This window comes from Henckelia pumila, chromosome 2, assembly GCF_033568475.1.
Source record: "Henckelia pumila isolate YLH828 chromosome 2, ASM3356847v2, whole genome shotgun sequence".
In the NCBI taxonomy this organism is placed as follows: domain Eukaryota; kingdom Viridiplantae; phylum Streptophyta; class Magnoliopsida; order Lamiales; family Gesneriaceae; genus Henckelia; species Henckelia pumila.
This window is the reverse complement of record NC_133121.1, coordinates 112,154,998-112,161,596: the sequence shown is the minus strand read 5'-3', so window position 1 is coordinate 112,161,596 and position 6,599 is coordinate 112,154,998.

The following is a 6,599-nucleotide window of genomic DNA, read 5'->3' as shown; positions in this document are numbered from 1 at the left end:
AGATATTATTTTAAAAATAAGTTGTTAAAGTGTTTGAGTGAACTTATTTTAAACAATTTAAATATGTTGATGTGTTTGGTATTATAAGATATTTTTATTGTCAAAATTACAAAAAAAATATAATATTACGAAAGTAATGTAAAATAGTAATATATATACAAAAATATTTTAAAATTTATTATAAATGTTAAACATATATTAAAAACATTAAATTATTTTTAATTTTAATTTTAAATTTTTTTGATAAATTATGTACAAAAAATGGGCAAAGGGCAGGGTGGGAATTTAATAAAATATATAAGGATAATATAAAAAAGTAAAATATCAAAATAAGATATTTTCTAAAAAATTAGGGGTCACTTTAATTTTTTAAAAACAGCTTATAAGCTGTCAAACAATTTATTTTGACAACTTATAAGTTGTTTGACAAAAAATTGCCAAACAGATTTATAAGCTGTTTTCAAGAGCTTATAAGCTCTCACCCAAACACTCTCTTAATTAAGTTAAGCTCCAAGGTTAGGTCATTACAATTAAGCAGCAGATACAGCCTACCACATAATCTATAAATATATAAAATCCAGCGAGTTTTCCAAAAATAGAAACTTCGAGATAAATATGATTAAAATTTAGAAAATTTGTATAATATTTTAAAACATAATGAAAATAAAATTATCCACTCTAACCAAAAATATAAAATGAATTAGTTATATTTTAAAGATAAATATGATTAAAATTTAGAAAATTTGTATATCAAATTATAAAATTATCAGATCTCATTAGACATGGTTAAATATACGCGATTTTCAGAATCAGAAAATAAATATAAAAATACCAAAAAAACTTCATCAAAACTTTTGGTATTCTATATTCAACAAACCAAAGTGTGGTTGAAAAGATAAAATAATTTTTTTAAAAAAAAATTGGATTAAGTGAGTGTTTATGAAAATTTTGAAATTTTGTGGAAAAAAATTTGAGAAATGCTTCTTAGAAGTTATATATATATATATATATAATTGTTTTATATTGTTATTCACTAAACGGATATTTTAAAATTCAACTCCCAAAATTCTCGACGAAAGAGTCTATGAAGGTATGTCAAAAGCATGCTCTACAAAACAAGATTATCTCATTTAAGTAATATAATCAACGACAATTAAAAATATTAAATTATACATGCATTAATATTTATTTTTAAAGTATATACAAATTATTTGTTCATATAACATACCTATAACCATACTTAAAAAAAATACATAATTTTGAAATTTCAATCAGTTCAACCGATTGATATTGTTGATTTAACATATCACATAGATTTAAGCATTTTCTATTAAGATTCATCGATCACCATGAAATTAAAATCAATTTTCAATCATGGTAGGTGTAGGTCACCATGTCTAGAGTTACAAATACTAAATCATTTAAAATTTTATTATTTGATGATGATGCCAACTAAAAAAACTCAACAGCTAATGTCGTATTTAAAAAAAAAAATTCAAAATTTATAATTATAATTTTGCACAATTTTTTGTTTAAATTAGAGTTAGTTTAGTTTTTTTATTTAATTTTAATTACAGACTCAAATTCTCGTTGTTAACCGTTTTATACACAATTCACGAGTGAGACACTGGTAGTGCTTAAAGGGAGAAAAAAGATATTATGCAAACCATCAAATCATTGAATACAGATTTATGCAAAGTTACCTGTATAAAATCAACAATCAACGGTAATTTAGCATTCAGTCCTCAAACCTAAATTAAATTTGGTGATCAGTCCCTATTAGAAAAAACTTTGTTTAAACTCCCTGGGCCCACATGTCTTATTTTGGATGAAATTCGGTACATAACATGAAAAATACGGTACAAGTACAAGGTAATTGAGTATCGACTGTTTCAAATATTGGTACTAATTTATGATTTTTAAGTACTCAAATATGTAATCAAATATTGTTATAATGACACATTTGTTTTTTTAGATGACCATTGGTACAAAATATTAGAAATACGGTACTAATATATGAGATTTTGAGTATCAAATGTGTTAGATCTGGTATAAATATATGATTTTCGAGTACTAAAAAATATTGACATTAATAACACATTTATCTTATTTGGATGGAAATCGGTACAAAACATTTAAAATATAGTACTCATATGTGATATTTGAGTACTCAATGTGTTAGATCTGGTACAAATATATGATTTTTGAGTACTCAAACATATGTTGCAAGTTCACATTAATAAAAATGTTTAGATTTTATACTCAAAATCTTATTTTTTGTACTCGATCTTGAACAAATAGTGCTCAAATATCATGTATTTATACCATATTTTCAATGTTTTGTACTTAATTTTATCCCAAAAAAATAAAGTGGGCCCAGGGAGTGCAAACAACTTTTTTTCTGACAAGGGACTGATTCTTAATTTGACTTTGGTTTTGGGGACTGAACACTAATTCACCCTATAATGAATTCTCCTGACAACCTTCTGTGCAAGTTTGCCGATGCGTGAGCAAAGCAAATGTCAGCGTGGTACCTTTAAATAACATGAAGAAGAATGAGCATATGTGAGTATGTGACTGATGAGTATAACATATTTTATTATTATGATTATTGATGTAACTATATTGATTAATAATCCTATCCTAATTAATTAAATAAAGGGAAAAAAATGAATAAATATTTAAGTAACTCAATTTATAAAATGTATCTCCTAGGAGGGCTAGTTAATAAAGTTACCTGTTTAATTAATTTATATTAATATTAAATTCAATATAGTAATTAACAATATAATTACTGAAAATCTAATAATCTCCACACACACACACAATTCAACATGATTTTAATTAACTTTTATCTTGAGAATCTGGAGCATGACTGTCAGGACTGTCTTAAGGAAGGTACGTAAGTACTCATTGAGATGACCAACGTGATATATTATATGTGTTGCATGAGTATGTGCTATGTGATTTTCATGTTTTGCTGCTTTAGCACATGCATTTCTTTATCCATCTAATTTACAATCTAATTCAAGAAATAAATACGAACTCAAAAGTCTAAATAACTTAGTAACATGAGTATAGCATAAGTAAAAATAAGATATCTTAGAAAAATATTTAGTAAATTGTGTACAAATGATATATAGATGGAACTATAAAGTGGTGAAAAAAAGATCCTCTAAAACATTGACTCAAATCATTAAATTTCCAAAAAAAAATTTAAAAATCAAACATATGATATAATTATAATAATTATTATTATTTATATAACATATATGAAAATAGAGTTCATAAATAACAAATAACATAATAACTAAAAACATTAAGTTGCTATTTTTTTGTCATAATAGTTTATTAATTTAACATTTATTTGAATTATAATATAATTAGTTTAACATAGAAATATAACCATTAAAATAAAACTTTATAAAAAAGTAATAACAAAAAACTTAAAATATGATCATCCCTTCATCGTTTTGTATAAGAATTAGTCTAAGTTCTAAACATTTAAATAATATTTAAGATATTTATTATTAATTTATCACTTCATTTATTTGTAATAAAAATTCAAAAATTAAAATTTCATAGTAGATTTTATATATTTTTGAAAACATGTGTTGTATTTCAGTTTATTATTAAAAATATTTTGAAAAAATAATTATTTATTAATCTACTATATTAATAATATGATATATATGATAATATAAAAATCCGCTTCAAGAACTTTTGATAACAAACTAATGACATGTTAATACATATCAATAAACTCGTCATCATCATCATTATTATTATTGTAAAATAAATAAATGATTTTCATGATAAAATAATGAATTAATTAATAACAAAATACTAAACTCACTAACTTTTATTACTATTATTTATTAATTTAAATTAGTATTTTATATTTTAAAATATAATATTTTATATTAATTAATTGTTTATACCACCATCTTAACATATTAAAAAAATTTCTGATTCATTATATATATATAAAATAGTTTCACTAAATATTATTTCATATTAATTAATAATTTTAATTTGTATTTTAATTATCATCCAAAATTTAACATATGTAATTAGCATTTTGTCGGTGAAGTATAATAAAAGATAATTTATAACGATTTAAATATAAATTTTCTTTCATTATATAAAAAAAAATATTTTTTTATTCAAAAATTAAAAAAATATATTAAAAATCAAAATAAATTAACCTCTTTGCCAAAATATTTATGGATGAATAACTACAATTTTACGTCGTAAAAAATTATTTTAGTTTACATAATAATTTATATATATCAAATTATTCTAATTTGTTACGTTTTTATTAATATTTTATTTGTGTATCAATTGATATATATTTATATATATAATTTTTTTTATCAAAGTGATCACCCAAATGAATATTTATTTATATTATAATGCATCTTTCGGAAAGAACTATTAATAATTATTTGTTTATAAGCTACACAATAATAAATTTACATAATCAATGTTCTTTTTTTTTTTTTGAAATGATGTAACCATTTTTTTATTAACCAAACTAATATCATAATCATGAAAAAATATTATAATTATAGATAACTAAAAATATGGATCTTTGAAATAATCATAATAAATAATTGACATAAATTTTGGATATTTGAATTTCTGTCTAATTATTTTAATTAATATTTTGAAATTCTTTAGAACACTATTAATTTTTACTATAATAATTTATTTATTTTTAAAAACTTTTTAATAATATATATAATATATTTGATTTTCTTTATGATAGATTTTTTAAATAAATTATCATAATAAATAATTGAAACAAATCTTATATTTTTGAATTTATGTCTATTTACTTTAAATATTTTATAAGAATCTGTAAAAATGATATACATATATATTTTTTACTATTACTATAAGCATTTATTATTTTTGAATTTTGAATTTATGTCTATCTTAAATATTTTTTGTGAATTTTTCAAAATACTGTATATTATTACTATATGCAGTTGTAAGATTTTTTTAATATACTATTTATCAGTGATAATTATCTATTCTTTGATTAAATTGTATTAATATATTATTTATAAATTTTATATTAGAATAATGCAAATACATATGAAATGATAAACAAAATCATATAATGACATGTAAAATTTCCAACTTATTATAAGAATGTAGTACGAAATAGTCATTATATGTTAATCAATTAAACACAGAAAATCATTAACGTACGTACATCTATCTACACGCGCGTATGAATAAAATTAGTGTTATTGAATAGAAAAATAGTGAAAGGGGATAAAATTATATATTTAGCATTTATATATATATATATATAATACACATTCATACAGTCACATATATATAGACGTACATATATACTTAAACATATATACATACAAAGCAGTTATAATGTATATATCCACGATCATCTTTCATCCTTCAACAATCACAAGAACTTAGACGAACGATTCAAGAACTTAGACGAACATACAGGAATCGTGGAAGAATATATATGTCAATATGCATAGGAATTTATGATCAGATTCAATTCAATAATATATAATCATATATATATATATATATATATATATATATATATATATTTCTTAGCTAGCTCATTAAAATTTCACTGGAAAAAACTATAAGCGTCATCAACTCAACAATGACCATTAATCTCAAATGAATGAAATTTAAAAATAAAATTCAGCAAGAACTAAACACATAACGATATCACGAATACGTATTTTTGCACAGAAAAAATTCGAAACAAATCCAAAATTTACGAGAGAGGGTTTCAAGTGCAAACCATACCTGAAAATCGATGATCAGTACTCGATCGATGTCGGGGACGGTTGTGAAGCTGCAACCGCGTATCGTTTCCAAGAACTAACTACCAGCTCGTAGCGCTCTGCAAACTTTAGATGAATGAATTTACGGGCGGCAGTTATATATTCGAGAGAGAGGATCAAGAATGGATATACCAGAAAATCGGTGATCTCGATCTACGTCAGGTGGCCTCCGTGAATCTGCAACTGGGTATCGGTGATTAGTACTCGATCTACGTCAGGTGGCCTCCGTGAATTAATCTGCAACTGGGTATCGTTTCCAAGAACTAGCGCTCTGCACTGCGGAGATTTATGGAGAGAGCTCAAAAATAAGAGGAAGGGGAAGTGTCGTATACATGGTGACTGCCGTTGTGGAATGTGTGTCAGTGCGTAGTGGCATGGGTTGTTAGTACTCACTTGGTTTTTATAAGGAACCAATTTTAATTAAGTGTGCAAATGCAAACTTTAGATGAATGAATTTATGGGCGGCATTTATATATTCGAGAGGATCAAGAGCAAGGGACGGATCCAGGATTTAGAGATGAGGGAGACTTAAAATACATTTGTCAACGAGTCATTGATTTGGATATTATTTTAATAAAAATAAATAAAACTACACAAAAAATGTTGTATCGGTTCAATAATCAATTTTGTGAGACGTATCTCTGAGCCGATCATATTTATACAAAAGTACTATTACTTTTTAATACATATATAGATGAATATAGTTAATTTATCTCATTAATATATATTTATTTGAGCGTCTCACAGATCATAAAATTA